The following is a 19,646-nucleotide window of genomic DNA, read 5'->3' as shown; positions in this document are numbered from 1 at the left end:
GGACCTAAAATCAAGAAAAATTAGCTGTAAGAAAAGGCTACATGGCCTAAGAGGTTCCATTTCATGTCTTGGGCTGGATTATATCAACTCAAAGTATAATGCTTGGTATAAACCATGCTGCTTTGGATCAGGTAGCCTGGTTGCATACCCTGGCTTGTAACTTAACCAACTCTTCTTTGGTCAGATGCCACCATGCGGTTTGCTGTTGTGATTAAATTAGTGAATGTTCTTAAGTGCTTAGCACTGTACCTCAGCAATGGTAAGTATGCTTCACAGGTAACAGGAACACCGACCTCATGGGTTCCTTGTAGATAAAATAATGGAAGCAACTGGTCTGTAATGTCAAAGTTCATAATCCTGGGCTTTCTGTGAGCATCTGTGTTTCCAGTTCCACTCTGGGATCCCATAGCCAGCGCAGAGGTCACCTCTTTAACTTCTGACCCGTGCAAACAGCACAGATAGGGCTCTTATGGTTTCTGGCTTCTGGCTGGGTTTTATTAATGGGGAGCACTGGCAGGAAATCAGTGGGATTGAGGTACTAGTTTTTCCATCTCCCTCTCTGTGAGGTTCCCTGGGCTGGCTGTGTCCAGTGATCGAAAGTCACTGTTCCTCTTAAGGTGACTTAGTCTATACAGTCCTCTCTCCCTCAGCTCCCTTTGGTAAACTTTATCTGTCCCGATTTATAGGGTGTTAATGGCTCCACTGGTGCCAGCCCCAGGTTTTGCGTGGTCTCTTGTGGTTCTCCTACACCTGCTCAGACCTTTATAACTAGTCCTTGAAGCATTCTCTTTTCGCATGTGCTGTCTGTCTCCTGCTAGCTCTCTGATACAGCTGGGTAAGTGTCCATCTTATTCCTGGCACAATGTAGGGGTTTCAGCATTGGTAGAATGGCAGAGAGAAATTTGCTAATTCCCAAGAGAGAAACTATTATTATTATTATTATTATACTTTAAGTTCTAGGGTACATGTGCACAACGTGCAGGTTTGTTACATATGTATACATGTGCCATATTGGTGTCCTGCACTCATTAACTTGTCATTTACATTAGGTTTATCTCCTAATGCTATCCCTCCCCCCTCGCCCCACCCCACAACAGGCCCCGGTGTGTGATGTTCCCCTTCCTGTGTCCAAGTGTTCTCATTGTTCAATTCCCACCTATGAGTGAGAACATGTGGTGTTTGGTTTTCTGTCCTTGTGATAGTTTGCTGAGAATGATGGTTTCCAGCTTCATCCAGGTCCCTACAAAGGACATGAACTCATCCTTTTTATGGCTGCATAGTATTCCGTGGTGTATATGTACCACATTTTCTTAATCCAGTCTATCATTGATGAACATTTGGGTTGGTTCCAAGTCTTTGCTATTGTGAATAGTGCCACAATAAACATACACGTGCATGTGTCTTTATAGAAGCATGATTTATAATCCTTTGGGTATATACCCAGTAATGGGATTGCTGGGTCAAATGGCATTTCTAGTTCTAGATCCTTGAGGAATCGCCACACTGTCTTCCACAATGGTTGAACTAGTTTACAGTCCCACCAACAGTGTAAAAGTGTTCCTATTTCTCCACATCCTCTCCAGGACCTGTTGTTTCCTGACTTTTTATTTTTTATTATTTTTATTATATTTTAAGTTTTAGGGTACATGTGCACAACATTCAGGTTAGTTACATATGTATACATGTGCCATGTTGGTGTGCTGCACCCATTAATTTGTCATTTAACATTAGGTATATCTCCTAATGCTATCCCTCCCCCCTGACTTTTTAATGATCACCATTCTAACTGGTGTGAGATGGTATACACCAATAACAGATAAACAGAGAACCAAATCATGAGTGAACTCCCATTCACAATTGCGTCAAAAAGAATAAAATACCTAGGAATCCAACTTAAAAGGGATGTGAAGGACCTCTTCAAGGAGAACCACAAATCACTGCTCAAGGAAATAAAAGAGGACACAAATGGAAGAAGATTCCATGCTTATGGATAGGAAGAATCAATATCGTGAAAATGGTCATACTGCCCAAGGTGATTTATAGATTCAATGCCATCTCCATCAAGCTACCAGTGACTTTCTTCACAGAATTGGAAAAAACTACTTCAAAGTTCATATGGAACCAAAAAAGAGCCCGCATTGCCAAGATAATCCTAAGCCAAAAGAACAAGGCTGGAGGCATCACGCTACCTGACTTCAAACTATACTACAAGGCTACAGTAACCAAAACAGCTTGGTACTGGTACCAAAACAGAGATATAGACCAATGGAACAGAACAGAGCCCTCAGAAATAATCCCACACATCTGCAACTATCTGATCTTTGACAAACCTGACAAAAACAAGAAAGTGGGAAAGGATTCGCTATTTAATAAATGGTGCTGGGAAAACTGGCTAGTGATATGTAGAAAGCTGAAACTGGATCACTTCCTTACACCTTATACAAAAATCAATTCAAGATGGATTAAAGACTTAAATGTTAGACCTAAAACCATAAAAACCCTTGAAGAAAACCTAGGCAATACCATTCAGGACATAGGCATGAGCAAGGACTTCATGTCTAAAACACCAAAAGCAATGGCAACAAAAGCCAAAATTGACAAATGGGATCTAATTAAACTAAAGAGCTTCTGCACAGCAAAAGAAACTACCATCAGAGTGAACAGACCACCTACAGAATGGGAGAAAATTTTTGCAATCTACTCATCTGACAAAGGGCTAATATCCAGAATCTACAAAGAACTCAAACAAATTTACAAGAAAAAAACAAACAGCCCCATCAAAAAGTGGGCGAAGAATATGAACAGACACTTCTCAAAAGAAGACATTTATGCAGCCAACAGACACATGAAAAAATGCTCATCATCACTGACCATCAGAGAAAGGCAAATCAAAACCCAAGGGAGAAACTTAATCCTGGAGAATTAAGAGAACAATCTGGCAGTATCTAGTAAATGTATATATCCAGTAATTCCTTTCTCATGTCAGAAAACGAACACACAGAAGACAGAAATGTTTTCAGAAGTCAAAAGACTGAACTCAAGTAACAAGTCAGAAATTTTGTCCAACCCTCTTCTTGCTAACTGTTCATGTGGAGACCCCTAGAAAGTTTTGCCCTAGTGCTGGTGTCTTTCCTCCTTCCCTGGTCCCCCGGTAACTATCTATTATGTGTCTAGGGTCAACCATGCTTCCATTTCCACTGATTTTAAAAGAAAGTGGCCCTTAATATTTTGGTATTCATATTTTTCTACCCTTTGCCCTTTCAGCCCATCATACAGTGCTCTCTAAATGCACTTATTGGTGGTGCTCTGGGGCTGTGGGGGTTTACAGAAATCTCTAGGATGAGTCTCATGAAAATCAAACAGTCTGCCTTTATTTAGCTAGTTTGCTCATTTGTTCAAGAAGATTTCTGTAAACAGTGCTTCCTTCAAGCAGGGTCCACCTGCCTTCCCTATCCTTACTTTCTTGGGAGGTGCCTGCAGTGCCATCAAGGGAGCTCAATCCAGAGAAGAGAGCTCACAGATGAGATCTGAGGCCCTTTAAAGATGTGGCATCTAAGGGAAGACAATTTCCTCGAATAAGCAGGAAACACATGTGCAGCAGTCCCAGAGAGAGACACCAGAGCAGAGAGCTCTGCCCTGTGATGAGGGCATTCAGGGATGAAGCAAGGGGAAAGCAGATCTGGATGCACTGGGCTTGCTGTGTGTCACCCAGGCCCAGGCCAGCAGCCTGATGGGAGAGCCTGGTCAGCACTTTGCCCCAAAGGGAAAGAGCTTGGCATAGATCCCACAGTAGGATAGTGGTCAGGCTGGGCAGGGACACCGAAATAATAATGACACAGGCTGAGTTTCTGGGTAAGACATTTCTCTCTTGTCCTATTCTCTGATTTTAGTCTCCATCTTCGGAGCTCTGTACCACTGATAATCTGATGTTAAGACAGAGACCTGATATCCTCTCTTCTACTGTTAAATCCTCTGTTCTTTTCTCCAGAGCAGATTCTCCGTCTCCAAACTTCCTCATTCCAGACTTGTCTTTGTCAGCCTTACACTGATCCCGGGATCTTATCACACTGGGCGTTCAGGGTCTTCTTTTGCATTAACCTGGTGCAGCACATAGGTGGATGGTGGCAGCTCTGGGCTTTGTCCTAGGAGTCTTAACAAAGCACCTGAATAAAGACACCTCAAGGCCAGCTCCATGTCACAGGGCTGCTCCTGATGATTGTCCTAAATCCTCCACCTTCTGTGAAGTCAATTATTGCCAACAGCCTCTGGGCAGGATGGCCCAGCAGCCATCCTCACGGAGTAGTTAGAGACCTATTCCAGCATGTACATCTGACTGTGCCATCACTGCCCTTCACATACATACTTCACAGCATCTACACCTGAAGTGACTCCTGTTTTCACCCGGAATAAAGCCTAGGCTCTTCTTCAAGGCTTGCAAGGCTGTTCAGCACCTGGGACTATTCACCTCAGCTTCGGCCCTCACACTGAGCCCCCAGTGTCTTGGACGCTATCAAACTAACCTTGGTATTGAGGATGCAAAAGATTTGGATCCTGTATCCATGTTGTTCCTGCTGTCTGGACTGCTCCTGCCTGCACTGCCTACTTCATACCTCTCACTTCCACTCCTTCAGGGCACAGCTAGCGCAGAGCTGAGAGGTCATCTTGCTCAACACACTCTCTCTAGAGATGAGAAAACTGAGGCCCAAATCCCAGGTCAGTTCTCCTGACTTTGCGATCAGACAGCAGACCTCAGTATCCAACGCTGCACTGCATCTGCAAGGAAGCTCTGGTTTCCAGGTCCGGCTTCTCTTTCAGACCTGTCACATCACCTGCGAAAGAGTTTTTGAGGCTTTCTGCACTTCCCTGGCTGGTGTTCTCCCACTGCCCAGGGCACTTGGTGGGAAAGGTTGTCCATGCACTTTAGGGTTTTTTTTTTCTTTTCAAAAAAGTTTTCTTCTATCAATATTTGATAAGGGTAATTTCAAAGACTTGTTTAGTATGATCTGCACATAAGGAGCCCTTCCGAGTATTTATCACGCTTGGGGTATAATTACATTCAAATCCTGAGACACTGTTGCTAGGTTACTGTTGCTCGAGGTTCCTCCAACCTCCATGCTTGAAGTGCTCCTCCCACCTTGTGGCATTAGGAGCAGGGGACCCGCAGTTTGGGGCTTATGATTCCCTTTAATAAAGACAATATTCTGGAGTCTCTTCTGTTGGAGAAAGAGAAGGGGGGAGAGAGAAAGCGAGTGCTAGCAGGGGCATTTTGCACCCCTCCCCAGGTAGGGCTGGAGCTGTGAATCACATCATGTGGTTCCTGCAAGTGAGATTAAAGAGACAAGAGATAGGGAGGGGACAAAAGGAGGGAGTTGCTGTCGTGTGAGACTCCCCAGGAGAAATCATCTCTGAGTCTTCCCTTCCGCCCTGCATTCTCCCTGAGAACTGAACATGCATCCCGCCTTCTTCAAGGGCCCCAGGAGGAGTTCCGTGCGGACAGCAGGAGGCTGCCCTTGCCCAAGGATAGGCAGAATATGAGGGGAAAGTACCTGCTTTCCGGGCTGAGCAGCACTGGACCCTTAATCTAAGGTGAAAAATCAGGATGAAGAGGCCAAGGCCAGCCCCTCTCCTCATGAGGCTCCTCCATGTTAAAGCCACTTCTATTAACCAAAGTGTCCGAGGCTCTCTGGTGGATCATATCTGCACTTTAAGCTGGGTTGGAGATGGCTGGTCTTGAACTCGCCCTGTTTTCCCCAATGCCTCTGAGAGGCAGGAGCAGGGACAGAAGGCCCTTTGTTCAGGCCTCTTATCTCCAGAGGTCTCAAGTGTAAACTTTTTGTTCTTATTTTCAGTGAGGCTGAGTGCACAATCAATGCCTTGCTTCTTTCCTTCCTTCCTTCCTCCCTCCCTTCCTCCCTTCCTTCCTTCTTTCCTTCCTTCTGTCCTTTCTTCTTTCTTTCTCCACCATTAAACAAGTCAACTTGTTAAATGCACACCTTTAAAATATAACATATATTTATAATTCTGTTTTGGCATTAAATTTTTATTTCAACCAACTAGGTCCTTTAAGGAGAGGAAGTGGGTATGCCCCTAACTACCTCTAAAGCCTGGTTTAATTTCTCCCTGCATGCGCTCAGCACCTTGCAGTAGATTGCTAACCCTTGGATGCTGCTTTGTGGCTGCACATTGATTAATGGCTGGTCAGGGCCAAACTCACACATTTGTGTTTAATGCACTACTGAGTCAGCACCACTGGCCTTGGGGAAGAAAAAAAGGAAATAAAACCTGGGCAGATGGGTTTGGGATGGAGTTTAACACTGGATTTGCATTTTCTGACTCTGCTGCCCAATCTATTTTCCATTGGGCTTTAGAAATGTGCTAGATTGAATTGTGTTTCCTATTGCAAATTTTAAATAAGGTGGATGAGACAGTAGGCATCACTATCCACAATCCCTTGGGTATAGATGCAAATACACTTTTAAACCTCAGAGCAATTTCCCCAGTCATCGTGGAACAATAATTGCTATTAAGCAGAATATATACCCATGTACACATACACAATGTTTATAGCTCATGAGTGGGGAATATCAATTGTTGTCAATGTTTAATGCAAAAAATAATTAAAGGCTTACATTTGTTTCAGATATTTACAAACAGCTTTGCTATTAATATTTATCTTCAAAACCACAAGCAAGATCTGGAGATAATTCTTTGAGACATCAGCTGGGTAAAACATATTTTGTTTCAATATTAAAAGTTTGTAAACCAGCCTGGCATGATGGCTCATTCCTGTAATCTCAGCACTTTGGGAGGCCCAGGCAGGCAAATTGCTTGAGCCCAGGAGTTTGAGACCAGCCTGGGCAACATAGTAACACCTCATCTCTACAAAAATTACAAAAATTAGCTTGGCATGGTGGCGCATGCCTGTAGTCACAGCCGCTCGGAGGGGCTGAGGCGGGAGGATTGCTTGAGCCCGGGAGGTGGTGGTTGCAGTGAGCCAAGATCACTCCCACCTGGGTGACAGAGCAGGACTTTGCTCAATTAAAAAAAAAAAAAAAAAAAAAGTTTGTAAGCCTTCATAGCAGGAGACACTGCAGAGGGTGGATGTTCCTAGTCGAGAAGGTTAGTTAAGCTGCTGAAGGCTTTCTCTGTACAAAATGGCCAAGGATTCCTGGATTCTTCTAAATTGCTATGGAAAGTGGGAAGAGGAGGCAACCTTAGTTAATTGTGGGAGTCTTTGTTTTAAAGAATAACATATTTGAAGCTTTTCAAATGCGGGTGTTCACCCACGAACTTACCGGCAAGGAGAAGAGCCAATTTTGCTTTTACTGGCTGCAGGCTTTGTCTCTGTTCCTACCCAGGAGATCTTCCCAGTCTTGTGAAAGAGGGCAAGGCAAATACAGAAATAACATCTGTAACCATCAGGGAAACAGAACCCAAACCAGCAAGTTTAATTGAGGGAGTTTGCTATGGGAGAATAGTTATAGCAGGTTTGGAATAACTGAACACAAGGGACCATGAGGCAACCCAGAGATTAACAAGAGAAACCATTGCCCCTCAAAGCTGGTCAGGCAACAGGCAGAGACAGTGACTGGAGCCCAGGAGCTGGGGCTACCTGGTGGAGCCAAGGTGGGCACAGACCTTGCCAGTGATGTCTCTCCCCAAAGCAGAGAGGGGGAAGAAATTCCCTGGATTCTCTTCTCTTCCTTCCTACCAAGCTCTCATCCATGCCTCCTACTGGCTGGCCCTAACCAGAAATTGGTGGGCACATGTCGCTGGGAAATGCAACTTGTTGTGTCAGGCCTCTGAGCCACAGAGCAGAGGAGTGGGAGGCAAGGAGTGGATATACAGGTAAACTCGCAAATGACTTGTATACTAACTCAGGAGGCTGCACATGGTGCCAGGTCAGGAGAGGGGGACAAAATAATCAGGGGAGGGAGTGGATGCTTTCCACTGGGGGAGCCAAAGAAGGCTTTCAGGAAAAGGCACCACCTAAGATGGGTCTTGAAAGATTTAGCGGGTCCCATCAACAAGGCTAGGGGTGGGAAATAGAAAGACACTGTTAACACACATCTGTAATTGAAGGTAACATCCAAGACGGCAGGAGAGATTGTTTTCAGATGGTAGGACATGGAATCAGGTTCCATGGGGTATGAGACTAGAAAGGGGTGGCTTTCCCTGAAGGCAAGACAGGGAAAAGGGCTGTCACAGATGGGTTGCTCAGGAAGCAGACTCACAGATACTGGCATGCAGTACATTTATGAGGGAGTGCTCTCCGGATCGTTCCATATAAGGACAATGGAAGCCATCCAGAGTAGACAGTGTGGAGTTGGGCTGTGATGCAGTCATGACAAGGGCCTCAGCCAACCCCATGGGGAGCTTTGGGGCTGTGATGACCCTTCAGAATTGTCCTGAATTGGGATAAGGGAGCTGGACCTTTATACATTTGCATCAACTGGTCACTGGGTAGAGGCTGCCCCAGGAAAAGGCATAACCCTGAGTGAGTCAACTCTCTCTCTTTGGTCAAAGAAGATTCCCAGTGAGGGCTGGCAACCCCAAAAACACTTTCATCAGCTGGGAATGAAGTTTTTCAGTCCCAATTTGAGCAACACACCAGTGTCTGTTATAAGAGGTCAAGAGAAAGGAAGGAAAATAATGGCATTGAGTAACTACTATGCACCTGGCAGTATGCTTTACTTCACATATATTCCTTTACTTCCAGGCTACACCCTGCAAGGTCATTATCATTAGCTGCACTTTACAGGAGAGGAAGCTGAGGCTCAGAGAAGGTAAGTAGTTTGCTCAGTGTCCTCAATCAGTAAGTAATGGGGTCAGGACTTGAACCCACATCAGTCTGCCCTTATGACAATAGGAGTAGTCTGAGCTCTCCCATGGGGAGCCTCCAATCTCTTTAAATAAAGAAATGAGGATATGATCAAGTAAGAGAGGTCCATGATTAGATGGCGGAGGGTTTGTAGAAAGCTGAAAAAAATCTGAAATATAACTACTGAGCTGAATGTGGTAAGTAGAGAACAAATGGACTGATTGCCAAGTAACAGAGAGGGCCTCAGAGAGGTTAGATTGCACAGATATTTTCTGGCATATCCTGGACTTTTCTATTTTTTTTTTCTTTGGCTGCCCAGCAAACTGCCCTCCTACTTATGTTGAAGACTTTCCCATCCTATGAGCCCAGGTGGGAGAAGCTGAAAATGGCAGAAGGTCACTTTTCCAGCTGCCCTGTGCCTGGTGATCCTGTGACACAGACCCCATTGCTCACGTATCCACCCAGTTTGGTGCCATAGGTGGTAGGTAAGTGGGAGCCACAAGGAAGCTGCTCTGGCAGCATGGTGCTGGTGGCCTGGCCTGGTGCCCTGTGCTGGGTGGGGGAGGGATACTGGCAGCATCTCTGGTTTGGGGAAGGTAAGGGGCCCCAGAGGTCTGTTTGGCAGGGCAATTTTGACCAAAACTGGAACATTGCTTTTAGCTGGGTAGCCCCAAGTCTGGCTCTATATAGCCTTTCTACCAATTCATGTGATAATCCACATCCTTAAAAAATCATTATCTGGGAACAATTTCATACTTATAAAATATTGCAAAAATAGTACAAAGAATTCCCATAAACCTTTCACTTAGATTTCCAAAGTGTTAACATTTTACCACACTTGCTTTATCATTCTCTGTCTTTTGCTTATCTATCTACCTATCCACTTTACTTTAGTAGTAATTGTTTCAGATAAGATTCATCAATGGATGTTAAAATAATGACTGAAAGAAAGATGAGAAATAAGATATTTACGTAGCCTCCGAACACATTCCTTCAATTGTATGGGGGAAAGAGGAACTTTACAGTGAAGAAACCTGGTAGGCACCACCTGAACTCAGTGATAAAACTTAATATCCTGAGTAACGGAACAAATCAACACCAGATGCCTCTTGATAGAATGCCCTGAGCTGAACACACCATCACTTCCTGGAATTCCCGCAAAAACGCACAACCTGAATTTACTCATAGGGAAACATCAGAAGAAGCCAAACTGAGCTTCAGTCTACAGAGTAACTGGTTTGTTTTCCTCAACATCATTTTAATAATTTTTATTAAGTTTTTTTAAGGTGTTAGGCCACCCAAGTGTTTTGCAACCTGCATAGCACCGAACCAATGTAAGGGCATTCTTAAAGTTTTGGTGTTGATGAAGGCCATGCTGATGAGGAAACTACCTAAATGGGCACTATTCCAGGAACTGGACTGTCATGTTTCAAGGGATCCCCAGGTGCAGCAGGTGGACTGAGAGGGAACAGAGGAGAACGAGGAATATTGGAGAGACAAGGGCCCTGAATATGGTGTTCGGCATCTAGATCACAATTAATAACTTTGTGTCTCAGTTTTCTACCCTCATTTGTGCTCCATGGCTGCAAAACGATGAAATATTGATTCCTTTCTCTAGTGAATCAATGTGGATGTTGTACGGCAAAGATGAAGGCAGAGAGCTCATGCTTTCTTTGTGCCCCACCCTGAACACTATACTACTATGAGCCAGTGTGTTGCAGTGGTTAAGTGCTCAGGCTCCGGAATCAGCTTCTTCATCTGTAAAATACGGATAATGATAATGCATGGTTCATAGGCATGATGTGAGGAGTAAACGGGATATTGAGTATAAGGTGCTTAGCACCATGCCTGGTCCACCATGAACACTGAATAAATGTTGGCATTGAGTGTGACTAGAAGGGCTAATGCTTGTACTTTGCATGCCAACATTCTCCTCTGGTGTGAAGTACAGAGAAATTAAGAGTAGCAAAGGGAGTTTGGACTTAAGATCAAATACTCATTTCACAGACAAGGAAGCTGAGTGCTGGGGGAGATGTCTGGTCTCCCCTGGGTCAGCACATGGTGCACCTCCAACGTTCCCCCTCCCTATTGCAAGGGTCCTCTGTCACCTCCGCTTGTGCTAACCTTGGTGCTTGGAGAGGTGGGCAGGGAGCTCATAACTCCATAATTGCCTTGTGGATTTTATGGGGCCATATAACGGTGTGCTGTGCAAACTTTTATGAGTATTTATTTTACAATGTCTATTGAAACCATTAACACTTTCATTAGCTAGATTCAGGGGCTGAGAGAAGCTTGGCTTCCCCGCTAAGATCAATTTTGTCTGTAATTTTAATAAAAGTTTACAAAAACATTGCATCTTCGTCCCAAGGAAAGGAGATGTTCTTAGTGTCTTGCAGTCCTAGGTGGAATCAGGAATCCACGATCAACTATTTATCCTTTTCAATTCTGTGCTGGACGGAAGGAGACAAATGGAGATTACTAGGCCAATCAGTCCATAATATTTATTACTTCTCCTTCAAACTTGAATTCTGCCCGCAAAGCTGATCTCCAAGTGACCTTGTGGTTTCTGAGACTGCACTTTCATTTTGGATTCCATAATTTCTGGTAGGTAGGAACTTAAGCACAGCCTACAAAAAAAAAATAAAAATATAATTTCTAATTCTTTTAAAAAATGTATCTGTACATTATGGGAGACTATACCTGATAAAATGAGGACACAGTTTTTAATATACTTCCAGTATATGTACTTCAAAGTCTCACAGTTGTTTATCGGAATTTCTAAAAAGTAGTGAGCTCAAGTTGTTAAGAGAATTATTGTGCCTGGAGGAAGTGATGATTATGGAGAAGTGATTAGGTAGATAAGCCAGTACCTGGAAGTTTGTCTCCAGCTGGGTAAGATGAGGACATGAATGGTTTTTCTCAGCACTGAGGCATGTTATGGGGCTTGCCTGGTTAAAACAAATGCACTTTTTGCACCTCTACTGTTGCCCCAGTGATGTGCAAAAAATAGTCCCAAGCGCTGTAAAGAATTATGCAAAAATGAATTGAATACTAATTGTCTGAGATACAAGTTGTTTTGTTGATTCTTTTTTCTTTGTGAATTTTGGCTGCAGTGAGTGGCGTTTACCTTCCTTCTCAGTTCATTGCCCATTTATTATCACTGGGCCAAGCCAATGATGGGCATGCCAAGCTCTTCTCTTCTATTTATTTTTTCTTTTATCTCCCATACCACTTTCCCATTTTCCTCCTCCCCATAGGAAACTGCATTATTGCCGTTGATGTCCATCTTTTTGCTTGTCTATGTATTTACAAAATGTTTACTGTTTGCTGCATGTATTTTTAATGTATGTAAATGATATTGTGTTATAATAATCTCATTCCTTTTCTTACTCTTCTCACTAAACAATATGTTGTTAAGATTCACTCATATTGCTATGCTTAAATCTAATCTGTTGCTTCTAATTGCTGCATAATGTTCCATTCAGATTTGATTTGTGTGAAATGGTAGGCTATCTGGAGGAAGAGGTCTATCTGAATTTTAGGAAAATAATTATCCTGATTCCAGGGAGAACAGATCGGAGTCAGTGGAAGAGAGGGCAGCTAGGAAGAAATTTTAATAATCCAAATGGGAGGTAACGTGGGCTTACTAATGGGGAAGAAAAAGAGAGGATGTGTGTTTGAGCTATTTAGAGGTCAACTTGATATATGTTGCCTACATATTTGGTAGAAGGAATGAGGAGGAGCAAGAGTCAAAGGTAATACTAGCATTTTGAGCCTGAGAATGGGTGGTTTCAAGTGCCAGTGATTGAGAGTAGAAGCACAATAGAAGGGTGGATCAGGATGGGGAGAGGAGGAGGGAAAAGAAGATGGCATTAAATCTAAGTATTCACTATTCATTCATTCATTCAGTCAGTCAGTCAACATTCACTGAGCACCTATTATATGCCTAACATTCAACTAGCCCACCAGGTAACAAGGCAGGGTGGGATGTTCAGAGTTCTCTAAACTCATTGAGTGGAGAACATAGACAACAATCACAAAATAAAAACATCATCACGAGTTGTAATAAGAGCCCTGGGAAGATGAAAGTCTCAAGATTTAGGTAGAAAGTCAGGAGAATATTTTCTGGGACATGTGATTTTAGCTGAAACCTAAATAAGTAGAAGTTGCCTGGGTGAAGAGTGAGGGGTAGGGGGTCATACTGAGGAACAGCATGAGCAACGTCCTGGAAGCAGGAAGGAACTTGGCACATTGGAGGTGTTGAAAGAAGGCCAGTGTGGCTGAAGTCCAGATGGGCTGGATCCTGCAGAAGCTTGTGGGCCATGTTAAGCCTTTTGAACCACCCTCTAAGAGCAATGGGAAGTATTAAGAAGTGTTAATCAAGGGCTCACCATGCTCAGCTGAGCAGTTCAAAGCATTGCTGTGTGAAGAGAGGATTTTAGAGGCAGTGTGGAAGTGTGGGAAGAACTTTTATTGGGGGGTGGGGGGTGGGGTTGAAAGAAGCCCTGAAGGTGGGAAATAGCTTGGTGTGTTGGGGGAGCTGAAAGAGGCGAGTGTTGGCTGAAGTATGGAGAATAAGGGGAAAGAATGAGCAAACTGGAAACAGAATTTAGACTAGGTCAGGACTTGAAGGCCAACCTGCAGGGTTTGGATCCTATTCTAAAAGGAAACCATTAGGCAGCTTCAGGCAGGAAGTGACCTCATGTGACATGGGGGTTGGGCATCAAAAGCACTTTTAGGCTGCTGTGTAGAGCACAGATTGGAGAGTAGGTAGAGAAATTCTCAAGAACAGTGGCAGTTTTTCAGATAAGGGGTAAAGGTATCTTGGATTAGGGGTGGAAGAAGAGATGGGGTGAAGATTGATTTGAGAGGTTCTGAGGTCGAGTTTATGGGGTTGATGATGGATTGGATGGGGGGTTGCAGCGGGCTCTGTGTCAAGGGTGGCAGGTGGAGCTTGAGCTGCCTGTCAGATATGCAAATATAGGTGTCCAGGATCACTCGGATATGACATTCTGACATATAGGAGATGGCTTGGAGGCAGCAAGATCAATTTCAGAATCACTTGTGCTGTGGGAAAACTGGAAACCATTAGAATAGGTGAATCATCAAGGAAAACTGCATACAGACATAAATTGGAAAATGCCTATTTGGAAGATAAATTTTTATTGGAGATTTTAAATTTTGTTATTCATTTTGAGACATTAAAAATGCAGTTGCAAGCAAAGAAAAAATGTAATCTCATATTCTTATCATTATAAATATATTTGGTCAAATCTGCTAAGTTGAAAAAAAAAAGAAATAAAATATTACAACCCCCACCCCCATCCCACCTGCTGGCAACCACTCTCATAAGTTCAGGGTGTCAAGATACTTTTTTGATATACTGATTCATCTTTGCTTTCTGTTTTTTCTTCCCTTATTCAGGCAGGTTGCAAACTCTGTGCTTATGTGCCTCAAGAGACAGGGCTCTGGATGTATGAGGTCAAGGCTGTCTGACGAAAATGAATATGGTAGAGATAAGGAGGGTTTTCCAGTGATTGAAGAGAGACTTCCTAGTCAAGGACTGTGGTTTTGGAGCAGAGCAGCAGGGTCGTGTTCCCTGTCTCTGGCAGTACTCTGAACATTGGCAGGACCTCAGAGTGGTGGCCCAAGGTGCCTAGGCTGCCAGCCTTGCCAAAGCTTCCCTTCAGTCAGCTTGGTGAGGAAGGAAAAGGGGCTGAGGCAGTGGGATTCTCAGTGGTAATCCAGGGTGAACCAATGTTCTATAATAATATTAGAGGGACCTCCCTATGTCTGAGCCCTGTGTCCTACCTTAGGACCATGGCACAACTCCCTGTGGGGAGAGGGAAGAGAAATCCCTGTGAATCACTCAGGCTGAATTTCTCACCAACCCAGCAAGATGGAAGCTCAGAGTTGAAATCAAGTTGATTAATAAAACATTTTAAAAGAAAATATTTCTTAAACACTGAAGTCTATGGATAGAAATTTATGCCAAATATACTTAATGAAAAGAGACCATGACAAAGACTGAATTGGAAGAGCTAAATGTGGAGGCCAAGAACCAGAACCTCCTGGGGAAGAGACAGCTCAAAAGGAAGAAGTGGTCAACTCTGTCATATGGAGCAGAAAGTTCTGAAAGGGAAGGCCTGAGAGGTGGACAGTGATTGACCCTGTAGGGACACTGTCCTCTAAAGGATGGGAAGACTGAGAGGATAGAAGGTGTACGGCAAGTGGCTGAGAAGAGAATGGGAAGGGCAACTGATGTAGGCTCCATTCAAGAAGCTTGTTAGTGAAGAGAAGTTTTTAAAAATATGTTTGTTTTGTTTAGGGCTAGGAGAGATGAAATTTCTGTCCTGGCATACAGGGAGAAATAGGAGAGTCTGATTAAGAAAGATAGAGTGGATAACTCATGGAGGGAGTTGCCTGAGCTATGGCAGCCAGGATGCACTGAAGAGGGCTGGTCCTATAAGGAAACAGGCACACCCTTCAGAGCTTGCAGGAGGGAGGACTGCAAGGTTCCATGTAGAGGAACCCTTGAAGTCCAGGGGAGGGTACTGAGGGAGCACATGGTGGATGACCTTGATCTTCTTTACAAAGTATGTAGAGAAGTCAATGTCTACCCATAAAGGACTTGGGAATAATAGATATGTCTTAGGGTCAACACAGAGAAGAATGCAATAAGGAATCATCAAAATCAAATAAAAGTACAACAATAATAATGTTACCATTATGATTGTATCCTATATGGTAGGCACTGTTCTGTGCCTACTACTTACTAATTTATATAGTTTACTTCCTAGACATTATTGTCTTCACTTTATTCATAAGGAAATTGAGGCTTAAAGAAGTTAGATAACATAACCTCATTAAATAATGAAACCTTTTGTTGTTATACAACAAGGAATTCGCAGAGCCAGAGTTTTAACTAGAGTCTTCTGGACACCAAAGTCCATCTTAATCCTTCGCCATACCAGAGAAACATAGCAGTTGTCTTGGTTCATTTTATGCTGCTTTACAGAACACCACAGACTGGGTAATTTATAAAGGATGGAGATTTATTTCTTACATTTCTAGAGTCTGAGAAGTCCTTGATCAGGGTGCTGGCATCTAGCGAGGGTCTCCTTGTGCATCATCCCATGGCAGAAGCAGAAAGGACAAGAGAGCATGAGAGAGCAAGAGGGGCCAAGCTCACTTTATAACAAACACACTCATTCAACAAGGAAGCCAATCCCTCAGTAATGACATTTCCATTCATGAGGACCGAGCCCTCGTAACCTAATCACTTATTAAAAGTCTTTCCTCTCAACACTGTTAGGTTTGGGATTAAGTTCCAACACGTGAACTTTGGGGACACATTCAAACCATGGCCCTGAGGGAGGTTGAAGTGAACGAGCTCTGTTACAGGATGTTCTCCAGCAGCGTGAGGTCAGAAGAACTGCTGGGTGCTAGGTGAACCGGTTTTGGAATTCCCAGACATTCTGATCTCAAGACATCTGTATGAGGCTGTGGGGTATGATGGATGTGGGACCTCTGACCAGACTATTCAAGGAGAGACCTGGTAGTCTGGCAGAACAAAGAGCATGAAGGAGTGAAAGAACTGGAGACCAAGGGGAAGTTGGATTCCAGGGTTCATCTGTGCATAGGTGGAATCTAAAGCCACAAGGTTGATGAGCTCTCCAAGAGAGAGAGGTTAGAGTGTGAGGATGAAGGAGCCTAGGACCAAGTCTGGAGGAAATCCAACATTAAGTAGTCGATTTTAAAAGGAGAAACTTGTAAAGGATCCAGAGAAGAGAATGCTGAAAAGTCTATGAGTGAGGCAGTGGTATGTCACTAAAGCAAAAGGAAGAGAGTGAGTATCAAGTAGCAGGCATGTCCAGCAGGGCCAGTGTAACTGACAGGGGCAGTGAGCTGGGACTGAAACATGCCCTTTGAATTTGGAGGCCTCCGGTGACCCAAGCAACAGTTGTTCCAGTGGAGTGATGGGATCTGAAGCCAGCCTGGAGTAGGCTGGGGAGTGAGAGGGGTGAGTAACTGTAAAGAGGAAATAGGGAGGGACTTTTTCAGAAAGTTTGGTTTAAAGGGCAATAGGAGGAGGGGTATTCAAGGTTGTAAAAGGTCTATTTTTAAATGGAAAAGACTTACGGGTATTTAAATACTATTGAGGGAAATCCACTTGGGAGGAAACCAGAGAAAGAAGAGATCATGGACAATGTGCTTCCCAAGAAGGCAGGAGAAGATGGATCTTAAGCCATGTGGCCAAACTAGCCTTGTTTGGTGGGAGAGAGAAAAGGCCAGGGAACAGGAGGGAGGTGGGTGGGCTTGTGTGCTTGGTGGTGGGAAGGCAAGAGAATTCTGTGAAATGGACTCAGTGTTCCCTGTGAAATAGGAGGCAGGGTTGTAAGCCAAGAGTGAGGAAAGAGGTGGGAGAATCAGAGGTTTGAGGAAGCCAGCTCAAGAAGAAAGTGTGTAGCAGAGCTGATGAAATGAAAGTGGCATGCTTGCTGGGCAGTGTTGAGAGCCCATCTGAGAATAGTTACAATACATACATGGTGAAATTGATCTGCCCTGTTGTGGCACTTTCTCAATAAAACTGAGCAGCTCATGCCCTATCTCAGAGCAAGAGGAGAGTTAGATTCATTGAGTTGGATTTTTGCTAGATGAGTGTGATAAAAAGATTGCCAGAGTTTAGAGTTCTGAAAAAAGTGTTATGGAGTGGTGGACCATGAGATCTAAGTTTGAAAAGGATGGGAATGAGAAAAGAAACTAGCTGATAGAGTGGCAGAGAGTGGAAGGAATTAATTGGTTGGAGGTTCCAGTGAGAAGATACCTGGAGAAAGAGTGAGATCTATGCATAAAATGAATCATAATGACAAGGCTTAGCTGGTTTGGGGACTAAATGACCAATGTGGAATAGAGAAAAAGGGGACGAGGAAGCTAGAGTGTTGGATGGTCATCCATGTAGACCCTGAGGTCTTGTGATTCAGAGGCCAAGGTTGTATATGAGTGAGGATGGCAGGGAGGGGACAGCACTGAGGAGGGGAAGAGGGCACTACAGGCAATAGCCCTGGGCAGAGACTGTATGCCCAGCCAGAAAGAATTGAGAGCATGCTTATGCCTGATATGCCACAACTTGAAATTTATTTTTTGACTGAAGATGTTGTCCCCTTTAAGTTGCAAAGGTCCTGAGAAGGAGTAATACACTAAGCCTTGTGAATCATTTACTCTTTGGTATAAATTAGCTTCTCAATCGTTTACAGAGAATACTTTTTGGCCAGGAGAATTAAAAAGGCATATGGAGTGAGAGGAAATGGCTAAGCCTAGAAAATGTCATCACAGTCATCTTAAGAACCAAGGCAGGGCAATTGGCTCAGTGAACCAAGCAAATTGTAATCAGGCAGGTGGAGTCCCATTGGCTCACAACAGCGCTTGTGAGCAGACAGGGGGCACCGTGATATGGGACCAAGGCTTTCCAACTCTTTGGCTGGACTAGTGTGAAAGAAATCTGGGCAGAGATCAGGATCCCGAACAACTCAGAGGGACTTCAATCTGCCCCACTAAAGACCATTTCTAGGCTGCGGACTGCTGATCCCGTGGCTGTAACATTCCAACAGGGAAGGGAGAAGTATAGAGGCTGGGTTATTATAGGTCTCCCTCATTATGAGAAGCAGAGCACATTCATACATTTTGGAAAGCAGATCATGTCAAACTTTTATGTCCATCTATTCATCCATCCAAAACTAAACATTGATTGATTAATTTCTACATGCAGGTCTTTTGATGAGGAGTATACAAAGATGAATGTAACACGATCCCATCCTTCAATGAGATCATTATCTAGGCAAGGGAGAGAGAGATAAGTTGGACGAATAATTAAAATGCTGTTTGATAAATTCCGTAATAGAGGATTGTACAAAATAGCTGTGGAATATAGCAGAAGTAACTAGCTTTGTGCACAATTCTTGTTCCAATTAGGATATGGAGAGACTAAAACAATAGTCACAAATGTCCAAAAAAAAAAAACAGTAGCCATTTGAGTGGGGAGTAGGTGTAGTGTGCTCTTTCAAAATTATTAAAAATAAAGAAGGCTTCAAAAGGTCCTAGTATCTGAACAATCATGCTGATGTTAGTATGAAAGAGATATGTTTTGCTGCAGTTTTGAGATGAAAAATATTCCAAATAAGTAGGCAGAAATATTTTGTGAGTTAGAGAACCTATAGAATGAAGAGAATCTAAGCAAAATAATATAACAGTGATCATACTTTTTGGCCAGGAGACCTAAAAAGTTTCTGCTTAGGAACTTGTCAAAGTGTCCTTGAGGCTGGTTGGAAGGGGATCCCAGAGACGTTCCTATACTCTCTATCTTTAGGACATGGAGCCTGAGATCTTAACAGGACCTGTGTCTCTGAAGACTTCCCCACTTGCCTCCTTTCTCCTTCATTTATCTAAGACCATGGTTTGCGGCTTGACATCATAGCAAGCACAAGGGTGTGTGGTCCACATTTGTAATAACTAAAGTAATTCCTGTGTCTTCCTCCAATAATAGTTTCAAAATTATTTTTATAACAGTATAACTTTCACTTATTCATATTTGGATATTTTTTTTCCAGTGGCAGAGAAGGGGGTGGATTTACAGTTTTGGAAGGAAATTTTGCGTGGCCTGCCACTCACTATTTTATTTCTGCCACATCTTTCCTACCACAAGGGGCCATTGCTGTTGAGCTGGCAATTGTCAAGGACTACACAGGAAAGGTTCAGTCTGGGATTGCGTGGGTTTTGTGTTGCCTGTTCTCCAGGTTTAAATAGCTGGATATCTCCGTGATAGTGC

At 43.5% G+C, this 19,646-nt stretch overlaps 1 long non-coding RNA gene across 1 annotated transcript in view; it reads left to right on the top strand.

The window, feature by feature from the left end:
• LOC129532415 (uncharacterized) overlaps window positions 1–19,646 on the top strand; it is an 88,559-nt gene that overhangs the window by 54,819 nt on the left and 14,094 nt on the right. The window contains exons 2-3 of the long non-coding RNA XR_008678152.2: window positions 8,720–8,786; window positions 9,141–9,306. This is a non-coding gene — a long non-coding RNA (uncharacterized lncRNA). The remainder of the gene's footprint in view (window positions 1–8,719; window positions 8,787–9,140; window positions 9,307–19,646) is intronic.

The sequence above is a fragment of the Gorilla gorilla genome, chromosome 2 (assembly GCF_029281585.2).
Source record: "Gorilla gorilla gorilla isolate KB3781 chromosome 2, NHGRI_mGorGor1-v2.1_pri, whole genome shotgun sequence".
Classification (NCBI taxonomy): Eukaryota; Metazoa; Chordata; class Mammalia; order Primates; family Hominidae; genus Gorilla; species Gorilla gorilla.
Note: the sequence above shows the minus strand (reverse complement) of the source record. Positions and strands in the feature narration are given on the sequence as shown.